The sequence below is a fragment of the Tenrec ecaudatus genome, chromosome 6 (assembly GCF_050624435.1).
Source record: "Tenrec ecaudatus isolate mTenEca1 chromosome 6, mTenEca1.hap1, whole genome shotgun sequence".
Taxonomy (NCBI): domain Eukaryota; kingdom Metazoa; phylum Chordata; class Mammalia; order Afrosoricida; family Tenrecidae; genus Tenrec; species Tenrec ecaudatus.
The window spans coordinates 24,856,648-24,874,580 of NC_134535.1; positions in this window are offsets into that span (position 1 = coordinate 24,856,648).

Below are 17,933 nucleotides of genomic sequence, written 5' to 3' on the forward strand. Positions count from 1 at the left end.
ACATTTGCTCTCCACGTAAGCCCCTGGCATCAGCTCCTCATTTCCCTCCTCCCTCATGAACCCTTCATAATTTATAAATTATTATTATTTTGTCATATCTTACACTCTCCGACATCTCCCTTCACCCAGTTTTCTGTTGTCCATCCCCCAGGGAGTAGGTTATATGAAGATCCCTGTAATCGGTTCCCCCTTTCCACCCCACTCTCGGCTGTAAATCTTTATAGGGAGCAGCTGGTGGGTTTGAAGGCTGGCCCTTTGGGCAACAGCGGAGCGCTCAGCTACTGTGCCAGAGTATCATTAGGGCTTAGTAAATGGGGGATGAGGCAAGAGAGACTGGAGGAAGCCAACTGTCCAAGTCCATCCTCTTTGATGAAACTGACTCTGTAAAAAACGATCACCAGAAGTCGCCATCAGGCATCCACCACAAGGAGGCTTTATTTTCTTTAAATAACAATGGCTGTGGGGTATCTTTGGGCCCCTGCATAAATCAGGCCCCCTTTACCTCCCAACTGTCTTCATTATATCATTAACACAGTCCAGTTGCCCCATTCTGAGGGAGGGGGAAAATCACATTTTAACTAGATGCTGATAAGTTTCCTAGGGGATATCAAATGGGAAATTTATTTTAGATTTAGACAGGTGGTTTGCTACCCTACCACACACTATAATCTCCCAGAGAACTTTTTAAAAATACCCATGCTGGGCCTTCAACACCATGGCCCTGCTCTATTCTGATTTGATTCAATGAGAGGGGCTTCCAGCAACTGTGTGTGGTGTGTGGTGTGTGTGTGTGTGTGTGTGTGTGTGTGCAGTGTGTGTGTGGTGTGTATGGTGTATGTGTGATGTGTGTGTGGTAGGTGTGTAGTATTGTGTGGTATATATTGTGTGTGTGGTGTGTATGGTGTGTGGTGTGTGTCCGGGTATGGTGTATGTGTTTATTATGTGTGTGGTATGTGATTTGTGTGTTAGTGGTGTGTGGGATGTGTTCATAGTATGTATGTGGTATGTGTGGTGTGGTATGGTATGTAAGTGTGGTACATGTGTGGTGTGTGTGTGCTGTGTGCTGTGTGCTGTGCGTGTGAAGTATGTGGGGTGTGTGTGTGTGTGTGTGTGTGTGTGTGTGTTGCTTTCCCACGGGAGATGTAAATATGTAATAGGGGCTGGAGAACCACAGACAAAACCGTCAGACAGTGGAGGCCCAGTAGCTACAGTGGGTTGGCTTGGAGAATGGACTCCTGCAGGTCAAATTCACATTCTGTTGTGTGGTTGTTGGTTCCTGACTCACGGCAACGCAACTCACAATAGGGTTAGATGGCCATGTCTCGTAGAGTTTTCATTGGCTAATTTTCTGGAAGTCGATCATCAGGTCTTCTTCCTAGCCTGTGTTCGTCTGGAAGCTCTGCTGACACCTGCTCAGTGTCATAGCCACATGCAAGCCTGCTAAGTGGAGGCTGGGCCTGAGCTGCATTGGCCAGGAATGGAGCCACACCTGCAGCAGCTCTACCCCTGAACGGCCGTTTGCCCCAACCTCACTTTTTACAGGCAAGCGAGGTCTTTCTGCGAGACCACTGGAGCTAGCACACTGCCTGACATGGTGGCCTTATCGTTTCAAAAGGCTTATTTTTCACTGGTGGCTGCTCACTTCAGCTTCTCTGCTGATCACAAAACACACTGAGGAGGACGATATGAGAGGAACCTGCAGTGTGCAGTTCTATGATGGGAAAAACAATCTCTGATTATGTTTAAAGAGCCTAACACAGTGCCAAGCATTAGTTGTCCTGTTCTGTTCATAAGTCGTATTTGGAAATTGGTTTTCTTGTTCCCATTTCCAATCAACTGTGTCGTTTATCTGTAAAAAAAAAAAAAAGAAAAAAGATAGACAAACCTCAGGTTAAGCTTAGATGGAATTTTGGTTCCCTACCGCACGTTGGTGCCACATGAGAGGAACCAAAGTCAATTAAAAATAGCACACAATGCTGAGGGAGACCTTGGCCGTGGAGTCATCCCGTGGCGGTTACATAACAGGAGTAATGAAACTGGTGCCACAGAATTATACAGTGGGACAAAAGTAGCCTTGGCAAATGTTGTCAGCCATTTTCCTATCACAAGAAAGAAATGAAGTGCTGTAGCTAAGGAAGAAAAAATGTGTTGTGCTTAAATATAGGGGGGATCCTTCATATTGTTAGCTTTTTAAATAGAAACTTTACCATGTATTTACTCTTTCCCAGTGTCGATATTATAATGCTCTAAAGTGGAGGAGCAAGTTAGAAGAAAACAGTGAAACTCTTGAAGCCTATTGGTTCTTACGACCAAATTATTTATGAAGCACTCAGTAAGAGAACACACGGACATGAAATTTTCCATCTGAGTTTGAAAAGGGGAGGAAGAGAGAAAAAATCTGGATATTTTTAAGAATGATCACTTTGTGTATGTATATGTATGAACTGTGAAAAGAATTGTATGAGCCCCAATAAATTGTTAAAATAAAAAAAAAAGAATGATCATTTTGTAGGTTCTGGTGATTTTAAGATCCATCATACCACATAGTCTGACCAAATGGACGCAAAACTTTTTTTTTCCTACCAAACCCCCAAACTCATTTTACTTACCGTGAGTAAATCCCCTGTGCCTATGTTATTCTGTTTTAGACAGCAAGAATTCTATTGAGAAGTTTCTTTAATTTTTTTTGAAGTTTCCTTATTTATAGGAAAAGTCAGTTACTAATATCCAGATGTCTCCCAGGTTTTTTATGACAGTTATTTTCAAGGTCATATTATTATTTGTAGAGGGAAATTTACATTCACTTCATCAAAATGATTTTTTGGGGGCGCTAAACTCTTACTTTGAGATTGTCTAACTTGTCATCTGGGGTTTGTTTGTTTTTTTTTACACCTGTTCAAGGATTATTGTTTCAACGCCATACAAAATGGTGTGTTGGCACATTTTTAAAAATTCTACTTTACTGTTCCTTCCTTCCTCTTTGACCATTTTTCAAGGTGTGTATTTATAGGTTTGGTGAAATGGATCTGTTGTAGATATTCATCCTATCAGCTCTACATTCTTACGGAGATTTATAGGGCCATCTCCTCGAGCATACTTGACTGAAATGTTTCTCACCACGACCCCTCAACCTCCACACAACTTTGTGCTCCCCTCTAAAACTGAGGAGATCTGACGAACACACGTCTTAAGAAAAAGAAGTACTTCATAAAATTTAGAAAAATGATTTCACCTTATGAATTCCCCATTCTCAAAGGAGAGAAAGATAACTGGTTGAGAGCCTGGCCCCTCTGATGGGGGAAGATTCTTCATCCCAAAATAAACTCTTCCTGCTCAAGTTAGAGCCTCAGGCTTAAAGTATCAGCAGCCTGGAACCAGAACAATACAAACATGGGATCAGGGGATGAGAGGAGCATTTGTACGTGATGTGATCAGTGCCTTGTGAGTGCAGGCTCGGTAACATGTTGGGAATGCGGTTCAACTGTAGGGTCAAACATAAAGAAAGACTAGATGCCATCTACTGGAGAAGAAATTGAAAAGAAGTCACACTTTCCACTTATTTCTTTAGCAAAACTGTCTTTTCAGAGAATTCTGTCTGAACTAGCAGGTTGTAGTATGGACAAGTCATCTGTCATCCTGTGGTCGTGCAACACTGGAAAGGCTTTGACCCATTCCCCACACTTATTTAGAGTCCCACACTCGCTTTTCTGTAAGACTGCATAAATGCATAAGAACATAAAGACTAGGGAAAAAAGATATTCACTGGGGCACTGTTTGTAACTGTGAAAAAAATGAACCAAGAACCCAATAATAGAAGTCTGAGTAAATATATTACACTGTCTCTGCTACTCAATGGCACATACAAAAGAGTTTTACAGGCATCCCGAGAAATGAAGTAGAGTTAGGCACATGTATCGGTATGGAGCGATATGTCTGAGCAAACAAGCAAGCTGTAGAACAGTATTATAAAATGGCCTTTTCGTAATGATAATCATATGGGGGATTGCTTATGAAAATGGTAAGAGTTTTCTTGCCTTTTAAATTTTAAACCATGTACCATGGGTAATCAGGAGAAAAAATACAGAGTATTCATATATTGTTTATAATGAACAAAAATAAATTTTAGAAAAATTTGCAGTTTTATCAAAGTCATATTTTAATGCATTCCTCTGAATGATATAAATGGCTTATATGCTGTTTTTTGGAAACCTGGGTATATATATATATATATATATATATATATATATATATATATATGAACTTGTTCTTCGGCAAGTACTTGCACTTCATGACCAAGACTATGTACAAGAACATAGCTATCAATAACGATGTATAAATTACCAAAGGCATATGAGGGAGGGGGGAGAGGGGAGGGAGGGGAGGAAAAAAGAGGACCTGATGCAAGGGGCTTAAGTGGAGAGCAAATGCTTTGAGAATGATTGGGGCAGGGAATGTATGGATGTGCTTTATACAATTGATGTATGTATATGTATGAACTGTGATAAGAGTTGTATGAGCCCCAATAAATTGTTTAAAAAAAAGAACATAGCTATCTATCGATATTGGTATAGATAAGATATAGAAAACTATAGAAAGGAAAAAGCTAAACTGCCTGAAATCGTAAATATTCGACATTGTTGGCACATTTGCTCCCTTTCTCTCTCGATTCTGCACTGTTGAAACATAAACTTTTGTTGCTAGTTTTCTTTGTCCCGTATAATGCCTTTAAACTGTCCAATGTGTGAAAAATGTGTTTTCTAATGAACTTTATCCTGTATCTTGATGCCATTTAAAACCACTTGCAATTTATCCTTCCATTTTAACCGTTTTCTCCTTGTGAACCTTGTTCAGAGATTGCTTTCATGCTGTCACCAAGGATAAAGCGCCACCGTCTTCCAAAATAGAGACCGAGGAAGCGATCGGCTCTCCTGAGTGCTCAGCTCAGCATAATAACTTGGACGAGGGAATAACTACATGCCGCACCGCGATGGCTTCGATGAAGAAAGGACTGGCAAATTAAGAACACAAGATCCGCGGGAAAATGAAACCAACAGGGAAGATTTTGTCAAGTGAAAAAATACACACACACACACATACATATTGTTGGCTTAATCTGGCTTGAATCCCAGTGAAGAACACTGTAAGCCCCTTAGAAAGCTTGTTTGGAAGAAGAAGTGTTTGATAAGTCCAGTTGATGCATTCTTCTCTTCGCTGGTGCAGAGACTCCTAGTGGATTCAAGAAAGCAAAAATAGGTAGGTGGTTTATGCAACCTGGGGTGTTGACTGAAAGTGTTATTCAAGTGTGCGGCTTGACTTGAGAAGGGAGAGAGAAAGACGAGGCTGACAAGTCGAATAAAAACTGCACGAGGCCCTACTGTATCGCACTCAGAGATATTTTTGGATTGGTCACGAGAGCACTTGAACCTGAACAAAGAACCTCTCTGGGCCTCATCCTATTGCAGATAAAAGTGGAGTGTTTCAAGAGCCCAGAATCTGAGGGGACTGGGAAACCCCCCAAGCAGAGGGCTCAGGTCTACCGGCCTTTCCCACTCTCTGGCCATGGCCTTCTGCTAAAAACACAGCACCCCCAAACTGAGGTTTCCTCATGTTTTCCATAGAGCTTATCATGGTCCACTTAAGGGAACATTTGATAGGCTGATGGCACACCGAGTGGACATCTGATCCAGCTGGTGACAGGTACAGTAAGGAACGCTTCATAACTCCAGTTACGCGGGTTTTTTTTAGCCAACTTTGTCCTGCTAGCACTGCCCGAGGTCTGGTGCAAGCTGAATTTTACAAAAGGAAAAACAGCCTGGCTAAACGCATCTGCCCAGACACAGCCTGCCCTGCAGTGCAGCGATTCCGGAGGCGGAAGCCTTCCAGACTTTCATGTGGGAGACTCGGGACGGTAGGTTTAAACATAATAATAAAAACAAAAATACTGTAAAACAGTGGAGGTGGGAGGGGCTGGTAGTGATAAGCCATGCCAGGCTTAAAACTCAACTCAAGCTCGTGTGGTTGAGTTCTATTCTGATCCTGGCAAACCTAGGTGGCAGAGTAGAACTGGGCCTTTCCTCGGTGGCGCCCCTATGTGGACCCGAAACCGCATTTAGGCTAGTGTTTTCTCGTAAACCACTCGTGCCGTGGGACCGCTAATAGAAAGCTTCATCTCTCCACAGCACAGGCTGGTCTTGAACTCCTGATCTTGTGGCTGGCCATCCAAGGAGTAACCTACTAAGCCACCAGGGTTCCTCCACCATGCTTAGTTGGAGGATGTTAACATCCGTCCAAGTTCAACAGTTCTCTGTATCAGCTCTGGAAAACTGTCTCCCTGAGAATGTTCAGAGGTCGATCGAAAGCCCTATCCTAGATTAGCACCAGCTAACAGGACACTGTCTCCTTGCCTTCCATTTGCTGGAGCTTGACTGAGATCCCAAAAGCGTACGGATCTTTCATCTCCAGCAGCAGACTCCCAGGCAGTTATAAATAAAGGCTCAAACTGTCTCACTGCCCGGGCTTAGGTTTTAACTTCTGATCTATGAAGTGCTAACGGCTTCGGTGACCACCTGGCCAAGGACTCTTCATTTCTCTCTTTGCTGGTGTTGTTTTATAATTGTATCACAGGAATAAATACCAACTCAGTTAAATGAAGATTTGTTTTTCCTGTTGCCCCTCTGTGGTGGTTGTTTTCTTCGTTCATACTACCCATATTTAACTTTTTTGCTCAGCTTCCAATTCACTAAAAGGCTTAACATACAAAGAAAAATCACTCTCAGCTTTCCATCCCAGTAGAGGAAGTTTAGTGATTGCATATGATTTGTGGACTACAGTAATCCAGTGAGAAGCAAAGATGAGAATATTGGGGCGTGAGGGGAGGGAAACTAGATTATGGGAAATGAAGCAATCAGATGGAAATTATGGGAATGTGCACACGATGTGAAAAATGTAACCAAAGTCACTGCGTAATTTGTGTAAATGGGAACCTAGGTTGACTCACCAAAAACAATGAAAAATTGTTGTTGCTTTTCTTCAATACAGTGAAGTAGAGGAAAGGGCTCTGGCTTGCAACAGTAAAAGCATTTCGCTGCTAACCGAAAGCTTGGCACCAGCAACTTCTGTGAAGAAGATCCCCTTTGGGACATCTCTGCTTTATCCTAGAGAGCTGCTTGTTATGTGTTGGCATCCACTCCGTGGCAAGGGGTTTGGGTTTTTAGTTATCAGGTCTAAAGGTAGTATTATGACCCGCATTTTACAGCTGAACAAATCCAGGAAGAAAGAAGATTTAAGCATATTGCCCTAGGTCATCAGTGTGGGAGATGAGATCTGAAGTTTAGATGACTGCATCCAGGCATTTATTCTGAACCTTGGAGAAAATATAAAGTAACATCCTGGGTCTCTCGGCCTGTCTCCTCCTCCCCATCCATCATAAGCTTGGGCATACACTTTGAGCACAGCCTGAGGATGTTTCTGTTGGTTCTATCTTTCAATAACTCACACACATGCCACTTAAGTGGCTTGGCAATATTATCCTCCAAGACACCAAATTATCTTACACCTCTAGATAGAGTTCATTCAACAACTTTATACCGTCTACCACTCTGGTCAGTAGATTTAGCGATAGGGTATTTTTGCTTCCAATCAGATCGTGGCATTGGGCACCCCTTCCTCCTCGTCACCCAGGCAAAGCTCCCTGCTGTTCTCCTCACCCAGTGTCTCCTCTTACATTTGACTGTGATATAGTCTTTCCTACAAGTTGCCAAAGTATCCTTGGGCTGGGGCAAATGACAGTGACAACCAGTGCAAGTTAGAGCAAACAGCGCTTTCCTTTCCATCGTGGCCTGCCAAAGGGAATTCTGCCTCCCAGCCCTACCGAGAAAGAACTCTTCCTTTGTGGAGAAAAATGAGATCAGTTCTAAGAAGAAAGGGGATGGGAGTGGAGGATAGAGGGAGTTGGAGGGAGAAGAACACCTACCAGGGATGGATGTTGGAGAAATGTTTGTAGGTGCAGACTGCCAGGGAGGTGAGTCAGACCGAAGAGTGGATTTTTTCCCCTGCTTTTCCCCTCCCTTTTTATTGGGGGCTTGTACAACTCTTATCACAATCCATACATACGTCCTTTTTGTCAAGCACATTTGTAGTACGTCTGTCGCCATCATCATTCTCAAAACATTTGCTTTCTACTTGAGCCCTTGGTATATCAGCTCCTCATTTTCCCCCTCCCTTCCTGTCCCTCCTCCCTCACGAACGCTTGATAATTTATAAATATATATTATTTTGTCATGTCTTAACACTGTCCGATGTCTCCCTTCACCCACTGTTCTGTTGCCCGTCCCCCAGGGAGGGGGTTACATGTTTATCCTTGTGATCGGTTCCCTTTTTCTACCCCACCTTCCTGGAGGGAGGGTTTTAATAAGTGTTGTTGTGAAAATTAAAACAAAACAAAAAGCCAAAAGCATATTTGTAACTTTGTGAATGTTCTTTGAGCAATGCAAGTAAACAACAGAAGCCTTTTAGAAATTCATTTTTGCTGTTGGATTGTCTCCTTCAGCTGCAACTCCGTGAAGAGCCTGGGACAGATGGTGTCCTCTCCTACCGGACGCACAGTTACGCCTTTGTCCTTACTTCCACCACTAGACAAAGAAGAAGGAGAAGAGAGCTTCTGGCAGAAGGAACAGAGAATACAAAGTGTCCCTAAATAGGAACGGGCCTCGGGTGCTGCCCTTGCGTCAGTCTGACTGGAGTTCAGTGGGAGAGCTATCTAAAATAAAGTAGGAGTAGCGGCTAGGGGCCGGATCATGTAGCATTTTGTAGGCCAGGAAGGACTTTGGGGTTTAGTCTCAGTATAAAGGAAAGTCACTGGAAGGTTCTAAGCAGGGGGGTTGCATGGTTTTTCAAAAGCCTTTCTGGTTACTGTGAGGAGCCTGTATTGGGGGGAATTGGGCAGATTAGTTGGGAAGGTTTTTGATGTCCGTCCAGTTGGCTTTGATGATGCTGATGTCAAGAGGATGAGCAGATGTGTACAAATAGAGACATGTTTGGGAATTCTGTGTTCTGAGAAGGGAAAGAAAGAGAGGAGAAGGAACAGATGTAGAAAAAAACTGTCCAGTGTTTCTCTTGGGCCGTGCCAAGAGTGAGGTGCCTGTTTCCATTGTCCAATGGAAAAGTTAAGTACCAGGGAGGTACCGGATACTTCAGGTCAACACAGACTCCAACCAACCTATGTACTTCGGGTAGAACTGGTCTTCACAGGGCTCTCAGGGACTGAGTTTTCAGTCTAGCTCCAATTCTTTCCTCAGGCACCTTTGGATACCCTCAAAATGTTACTCTGTTTTTATTGGATTTTTTTTTTTGCTATGAGATGATAGTAACCTTTATTAAATGAAAATATCAAAATGTAAACCTATTGCTTCTTTAAAAAATAGTTTTATTGGCATTTGATTCACACATCATACAATCCAACAGTTCAGACATACTGCGAAGAGTTAAGTTATGCAATCATTACCACAATCAATCTCAGAAATTTTCCTTTCTTGAACTCACTACTGTTAATTAGCTCCCCCACCCATCTTCCCTGCCACACCCCCAAGAAACAGTTTAATCCAGTGATTGTCTCTGTAGTTTTACCTCTCCCGGATTTCATATACTGACAAACATCCCCCCCAAAAAAGTAAAAAAGAAAGTCCCCAACAACAAAATAAAACAGAAAAACTTCCATTGAAAACAAAGCCAAAAATATTAAAAACTAGAACAAATTTTTATTTTTTAATTATTTTACTGGAGGCTCACACAACTTCTATCACAATCCATACACACATCAATTTAGAACAAATGTTTAAATGGGTCAAAAGGGAGAGCAACTCCTAAGGAGTTCAATGTTCACCTAACTGCTTCTGCAAGAACCCATTTTCCAGTGCACTGGGCATGACCCAGGCTGGTCACATCCCTGGTCTACGGCCACAGGGGGTTTACTAGAGGCTCACTCCCTGTGTGTTTGCTCTTCACTTTTTCGCTTCTTCAGTCAACTGCGTATTAACCAGTTGCACTATTCAGAGACTCCAGTGATTATTTGTTAACATAGCTGCCTCTTAACTGCCTTGCAGCACTGAGACTTTTTTTTCTGTTTTATTAACACGTTATTTGCTTGTCCCTTTTTAAAAAAATCATTTAATGGGGCCTCATACAGCTCTTATCACAATCCATCCATCCATCCATTGTGTCAAGCACATTTGTACATTTTTGCCACCATCATTCTCAAAACATTTGCTTTCAACTTGAGCCCTTGATATCAGCTCCTCATTTTTCCCTTCCCTCCACCACTCTCCCTCCCTCCTTCATGAACCCTTGCTAATTTATAACTTATTATTATTTTTCATGTCTTACACTGTTTGATGTCTCCGTTTACTCACTTTTCTGTTGCCCATCACCCAGGGAGGGGGTTATATGTAGATCATTATGATTGGTTCCCCCTTGGTCCCGCACCTTCCTCTTGGTATCGCTACTCTCATTATTGATCCTGAGGGGTTTATCTGTCCTGGATTCCCTATGTTACCAGCTCTGATCTGTACCAGCTCTGATCTGTACATCCTCTGGTCTAGCTGGATTTGTAAGGTAGAATTGGGATCATGATAGTCGGGGTGGGGGGTTTGGGAAACATTAAAGAACTAGAGGAAAGTTGTATGTTTCATCGGTGCTACACTGCACCCTGACTGGCTCATCTCCTCCTTGTTGCTTGACCTGTCAAACTTAAAAAAAAACACCACCTGTTTGGGAGATGTGCATGTGCGTGTGTGTATGTGTGTGTGTGTGTGTGTGTGCCTCAAGCCAAACAGGATATTAAAAACAAAAACAAAAAACCAAATTCCCCACTATGATGATTCCAATTCTACCCTACAAATCAGGCTGAACAGAGGATGCACCCTGGTACAGATAAGAACTGGAAACAGGTAATCCAGGACAGATTAAACCCCCCCAGGATCAGTGGCAAGAGTGGCAAGACCGGGAGGGTAGAGCAAAAGTGGGGTAGAAAGGGGGAACCAATGACAAGGATCTACATATAACCTCCTCCCTGGGGGATGGACAACAGAAAAGTGGGTGAAGGGAGACATCGGGCAGTGTAAGATATGACAAAATAATAATAATTTATAAATTATCAAGGGTTCATGAGGAGGGAGCAGGGAGGGAGGGGGAAAATGAGGAGCTGATACCAAGGGCTCAAGTAGAAACAAATGTTTGAGAATGATGATGGCAACAAATGTGTTAATGTGCTGGACACAATGGATGGATGGATGGATTGTGAAAAGCGCTGTATGAGCCCCCAATGAAATGATTTAAAAAAAAACAACCCTCACTGCTATCAAGTCGATTTTGACTCATAGCAACCCTATAGGACAGAGTAGTACTGCCTCTGTGAGTTTCCAAAACCGTCACTCTTTGTGGGAGTAGAGCGCCACATCTTAGTGGCTTTGAACTGCTGACCATGTGGTTAGCAGCCCAATGCATAACCATTATGCCACCAGGGGCTAGAACAATAAGGTATTGAACACACACACACACACACACAAAACCTTCTTATCTGTAGAACCTACCTCTAGTACAAATCCTATATGCCCACACTCCAGCTAACTCCTGGCAACAGTTGAAGCGCATCTGTCCATGTCTTTCTCAGTTTCATACAAGTATTTTGTATCTATGCAAGGTCTTCAATTTTTTCATTTGAATAGACTGAACTATACTCATTTCTGTGTAATTTGTTTATTTTCTTATTATATCATGAACATGACAAAGTCAATAGATATTGTGCTAATTCATGATTTTTAATACTATATTGCATAAGTTTTTCATTTCAATAGAGGTTCAGGGTGCTCCCAGTACATCACCACCACCCTTGCCTCCAACGCCACAATAAAAACCTTTGTCTAAATATCCTTTTATGCCATTTCTTTCATTTATGCAGGAGAAACTTTCCAAAGTACAATGTCTGGGTCAAAGGATATATATATTTTTTGAATTTTAATACTTCTGCAACATTTCATTGCCCAAAGTTGTAACAACTCAAATTCCTGTCAACGCCGTTCCCCTGTATCTTTGCCAGCGCGAGGTGCTATTAATCTTTTTTAGAATTCCCTCTGTGATAGATGGGGAACAAAAGAAGAAGGAGGTATCTCACTCCCCCAAAACACTTGTCCTCAGATAATCTTTAAGTCTTTTTTTAAATCATTTTATGAGGGGCTCACACAACTCTTATCACAATCCATCCATCCATTGTGTCAAGCACATATGTACATTTGTTACCACCATCATTCTCAATCTTTAAGTCTCAAACTAGTAAAATTTCCTAGAATCTTCTTAAAACCAAACAGTAGCTAAGTTTCACTTGACCAGTGAAACACGGCATCAAATTGACAAGAGCAACTAGAAACCAGCTGACAGCAGCAATGGTGAGTTTCCGTTCACAGGGAAGGGACAGCTCGTAGAAGGACAGTCAGAATGGACGCACAACTGCCATCACTGTCACTGAATTGTGCATGCAGAAAGGTCCGAAGTAGTATAGTTTTGCGGTGTGTGTTCTCTACAATAACAACAAAATAAATCTTCTAAAAATATTTAATGGTATTGAATGAAGGGGGAAGTGCAGAGTGGAGACCCAAGGCCCAAGTGTCAGCCAATGGAGATCCCCTCACAGAGGGGTTCAGGAGAGGAGATGGGTCAATTAGGGTGCGAGGTAGTACACAGCTTTCCCCCAGATGAAGAACACAGCTTTCCCCCAGATCCTGGATGCTTCCTCCCCCCAACTACCATCATCCGAATTCTACCTTGCAGGTCTGGATAGGGCATAGGCTGTACACTGGTACATATGAGGGCTGGAGGCACAGGGAATCTAGGGTGGATGATACCTTCAGGACCAAGGGTGTGAGGGACGATGCTGGGAGAGTGGAGGGCGAGTGGGTTGGAAAGGGGGAACTGATTACAAGGACCCACATGTGACCTCCTTCCTGGGAGAGGGACGGCAGGGAAGGGGGGGAAGGGAGACTCCAGATAGGGCAAGATATGACAAAATAACGATGTATTAATTACCAAGGGCACATGAGGGAGGGGGGAGCGGGGAAGGAGGGGAAAAAAAAGAGGACCTGATGCAAAGGGCTTAAGTGGAGAGCAAATGCTTTGAGAATGATTGGGGCAGGGAATGTATGGATGTGCTTTATAAAATTGATGTATGTATATGTATGGATTGTGATAAGAGTTGTATGAGCTCCTAATAAAATGTTAAAATATATATATTTATTTAATGGAATCTCACTGTTTTATTTTTTAAATTATTTTTAAAGATCATTTTATTGGGGGCTCTTACAGCTCTTATAACAATTCATACAACAATTGTATCAAGCACATTTGTACATATGCTGCCATCATCATTTTCTCAACATTTATTTTCTATTTGAGCTCTTGGTATCAGCTCCTCTTTTTTTCCCCTCCTTCCTCATCTCCTGCCCTTTTGACCCCTTGATAAATTATCAATTATTATTATTTTCATATCTTACATCAACTGCTGTCTCCCTTCCCTCACAATTTCTGTTGTTCGTCCCCCTGCTGGGTGTGTGTGTGTGTGTGTTAGTTGTGCGTCGATCTTTGCAATCAGTTCCCCTTCCTTCCCCTCCTCACCCCGCCTTCCTCATTCCGAGTTTATATAGGTAGACACACCAACAATAATGGAGACAAAACAAAAAGAAAACAAAAGATGGAATAAAATGAGCAAAACAAAAACTAGCAAAAACACAAACGAAAAAGCATACATAATTCCAGGCATGTCTGCTGACCTTTATTGTCTCATTGTTTTATATGCATTTCCCTATTACTAATGAGATCAAACATATGTTGGTTAGACAGATGAAAATTCCTTTAGGGAATTTTATCCTTTTTGAATCCACTTTTATTGTTGGGTTTATTTGTACATACTTGAGTGTTCTTTATTTGGAAATCCATGCGATAGAAACAACATCTTTTCAGGAATTCGTAAAATAGTGAGCGTATATTTTCAGATGCTGGAGAATTATGAGGGCCCCCGGTGGCTTGCCGGCTATGTGTTACGCTTTAGCAGTTCGAAACCACCAGCCACTCTGCAGAAGAAAGAGGAGGCTTTCTACTCCGGTAAAGAGTCTCAACTGACTCAATGGCAGTGAGTGGTTGTTTTTTTTTTTTTTTTTCAGTTTGGAGAGTTGTAGAAAAGTCAACTGTCAACTTTTTTTCCATGAGTTGTTCTGATCCCTCTATCTTACACATGGACAAGGCCTTAGCTCACACGTCAGGTCAGAACCGCTTCAGTCCTATGCCTCAACGTCCCCCTCGGAAATATGCTCTGGGAGTAAGGATGAGGTCATCATTTGCCGAAAAGATGTGCCTGCTTTAGATTTGTTGCTGTTGTTGTTGTGATTGTTAGGTGCCTTTCAGTCGGTTCCAACCCACACCCAACAGACCCAACCACGGCTGGGCCTTGAGCTCGTTGTTGCAGGCACAGTGTCGAGCGTCTCCTGGAGGGCTTCCTCCTTTTCTCTGCCTCTCCTCCACCAAGCATAAGCTCCTGCTCCAGAGAACGGAGCACTATGTAAGTCCCACTATGTAAGATGAGGCGAATAATTACTAGGAAGGAATAAGATGGCGTGTGGGCTAGAAATCCCACCAAACCTTTCAGCCTATCTCTGTGGGGCCACCGGAGGCCACTTGCCAGGGCCACCCGTATAGGAGGGTACTTCAAAGATTCATAGAGAAACAAATTTTTAAGACTGGAATTTTGTTTATTTATATATATATTTTTGGGGGCGGGGGTTGGTCCTCGTGGGGAGAGCCCGGGAGCCAGAGCAGGAGAGCAAACTGGAATTTTTCCATGAACGTTTTGAAGCGCCCCTCCTTTGGCTGCCAGAACCCAACACTCTCCTGGTTTTTCTTCCCCTTTTCTGAAGTTTTCCACATTTGCTTCTTGGCAAGCTCATCCCTGCCCTCCAGGCCTTGGGATACCAGAGTCCCTCGAAGACCACCTCTCGGTTTTACCTCGTTGACGCTGCTTCATCCTTTAAATCACGTCCCATGCATCTCTTCCTTGTGTTCCCTTCCTGTCTCTTTGATGAAGCAAATCCCTCTTTCAGGCAAACAGAGCACCATCCCCTTCACAGTCCTCATCACGCTGGCGATTTTGGATTAGTTGGTGCGGTTGATGAACGCTGTTAGCTGCTGTTGAGCCAGCAGCTCCAAATCGGCGACGTCGTGTGCAACAAACAGAAGGGAAGGTTGCCTGGCCTCGTGCCACCTTCACAACTGTTGTGATCATTAAGTGCGTTGTTGTGCCACTGGGCATTTGTAGCAGCTTCCACCCTACAGAGCTCATCTCCCAGCCTTGCTTCTGACAAGGCTCGGTTGTGATCCACAGGGTTGTCAATGGATCGTTTTCAGGAGCAGATTGCCGGGCCTTTCTTCCTAGTCTGCCTTGGTCTGGAGATCCTGCTGACATCTGTGCACCATAGGTGGTCTGGCTGGAATTTGAGATACTGGTGGCATATCGGAGCAGCGTCACAACAACACTGCAACCTCCACACTACAGCAAACTAGCAGCAGATGGGAGTGGTCATGGTCACCCCAGAAATGCTGCTCCATGAGCCCAAAGGCTCTTGGCTCCCACGGCTTGACCCATTGGAGTGGACTTCATGGATGTGCAGTGCTGTCTAGCAGCACACGGTTCAGTGCTCAGAAGGGCCCCTCACTTAGCTGAAGACTCTGCTGCTAACTTGAAATTGTTAATAATTCTTTTCCCCAGGGGGTGCCGCATTTTCCTTTTGTACACGGTCTCATAAATATTGTGGCTGGGCTTTCTGGCGATTAGGTCTCAAGCACTTAGCATTGTGTCTGACACATAGCAGATATTGAATAGGTGAGTAGAGGCATATGCGGCTAAAGGAATGAAGACCAAGGGTCCAGAGTTCAGAATCATCGCTGGATCTTTCTGGCTCCCAAACGCGCATTTTCTGCCTCTCTCTAGTTCCTTCAATTGTACTCAGATAGGAGCCAGGTTTGACTACATCTGCCAGCGACCTTCCTCTCCCACTCACTGCTCCAAATTATTTCCTCTTGGGACATCTTTGGGGTAGTGTTGCAGTGGCAACATTCTCTGGCATAAACATCCCTCTGAGTCATAGAGCAATACCATCTCGAGGGGCCCAAGCAGCTGCAGCTGTCAGGCATCTGTGAGTTACTTTGAGACGGCATGAAAAAGATCTCCCTATTGGTTAAAACTACCTCCTGCCCTGCCCCCAGATCTGTAGGGCTGCCACTGCTACAGACTACTTTTATATACATTTGAAAATACACCACCAGTTGCCAAAGGGAAATGACCTTGTCACGTTCAGCTGAGAAGATCCCTGACTTCTAAAATAAATGGGGAGACTTCCGGGAAGATGGTGCCGAGTTAGCTCCCCCATGCCACCCCCCCCCCACCTTCTTCTCTTCCCTCTCCAGGCAGTCCAAACAAGACCTTGACTCTTCCGAGACGTCTCCTAACTCTGCCTGTCCAATTTGTAAGAAATGCACACTACCTGGTAAGACCTTGAATCACTACCTGCAGCTGGGCTGTCCCCCCCAACCCCATTACCCTGCCAACCTGATAAAAAAATGTACTGCTAGCTTCAGATCCAGAGCAGGCCAGGGATCCATGAGCAGGCCAGAGATCCAGGGCAGAATGGAGATCCGGAGCAGAGCTCTTGTCTTCCCTTGGCGGTGGAGACACCGCTGAGTCAGTTCCAGAGGATGTCCTCAGTCAAGGGCAGCAGGTCATTCTTGGTCTGCCTTGAGCATTATGCTCTTTGAAGGAAGCATGGGAGGGATCAAATTGACAACAGCAACTTGAAAGGTTAGATGAGAAATGTAGAGGGCAATAAGGTTCTGTCGATGGGGAAGGAACAGTCCAGAAAAAGAGGGTGATAACAGAATGACAAGGGTGGAAATAATAACACTCACACAGTGTCAAGAAGGCTGCTGAACAGTTTGTGCAGAAATTGTGGTTGAAGACCTAAACTGCTTTGCAAATCATCAATCAACCCTTAATACATTATTTTGGAGAGAGAGATAGAGAGAGAGAGACAGAGAGAGAGACAGAGAAAGAGAGAATGGCTGGCCAACTTGAAGAAGGTCACACAAATCACTGAAGTATGCCTAGAGAAGTGGTGGCATTAGTGAACATTGTTCTGGGTCTATTTTCTTTATCCTCTTTTAGGGCCTGAAGAGATTTATTTTTATTTGACCATTTTTATTCCAATAATAATTTGCATACCATATAATTCAATGGTTCCAATATATTAAAAAGAGTTGTAACGATTCTTGGTATGATTGAATTATTGAATTGTGTGACATGTGGATGAAGTGCTAAGAAAACTGTTAAAAAGAGTTGTACAAGCATCAGCACAATTCATTTTAGAACATTTCCTTCTTCCTTGTACTCATTATTGTAAGCTCCCCATTGCCTGTCCCCCAACCTCTCCTGTCTTAACCCTAAGAAACTACTGATTCAGTTACTGTCTCTGTGGAGGATCTACTTACCTTAAACTCAATATACCGAAGGGAAAAAAAAAAACCACCCCAACCTCAACAACAATAACAAAATAAAACACAGAAAACCTCAATTTTCAACAGAATTCTTTTTTTTAATGTTATATTTGGAGTCATGAACCTGAGGCAGGAATAGAAAAATGACTTGGTTTAGGTGAAGAAGGGGACTTATGAGTTGGCTTACTCTTGCGAAATGGAGAGAAGTATGTCTCAATGGTGAACTTGCAGCAGAGAATCTGCGACATCCTATCTTGATGCATAAATCAGAGCTAAAAAGTTGGAGTCCTCTTTGGGGCAGCACCCACTGGGAAAATATTTAGCTCTTCCGGCAGAGATGCGCTCTGAGC